Genomic DNA, 608 nt, shown 5'->3' on the forward strand with positions numbered 1-608 from the left:
ACCTGCTGAATCACAGTTTTCATTTGATCTATAGTTCTTGGTAATTTTTAAGAACAGTCAATTTAGAAAAATGCTGGACTAGAATAAATTTTATACCTTTTCACTGATGGTATTTGAGGCAGTACAATTATAAGTATTGGATAATGTCCTATGCAATACATGTGTGCTGCTGCTAAGTCACTTCAGTCGTGTCCGATTCTGTGCGATCCCATAGACGGCAGCCCATCAGGATCCCCCGTCCCTGGGATTCTCCAGGCAAGAACACTGGAGTGGGTTTCCATTTCCTTCTCCAATGCATAAATGTGAAAAGTGAAAGGGAAGTCGCTCAGTCGTGTCCGACTCTTAGAAACCCCATGAACTGCAGCCCACCAGGCTCCTCCATCCATGGGATTTGCCAGGCAAGAGTACTGGAATGGGTTGCCATTGCCTTCTCTGGCAATACCTGTGTAGAATCCTTTTATTTTTTAAATATAAATTTATTTATTTTAATTGGAGGTTGATTACTTTACAATATTGTATTGGTTTTGCCATACATCAACGTGAATCTGACACAGATGTATAAAACAGTCTTTTGGACTCTGTGGGAGAGGGAGAGGCTGGGTTGATTT

Source organism: Bos grunniens, chromosome 7 (genome assembly GCF_055505025.1).
Source record: "Bos grunniens cultivar Pamir isolate PY7600 chromosome 7, Bosgru_T2T1.0, whole genome shotgun sequence".
In the NCBI taxonomy this organism is placed as follows: Eukaryota; Metazoa; Chordata; class Mammalia; order Artiodactyla; family Bovidae; genus Bos; species Bos grunniens.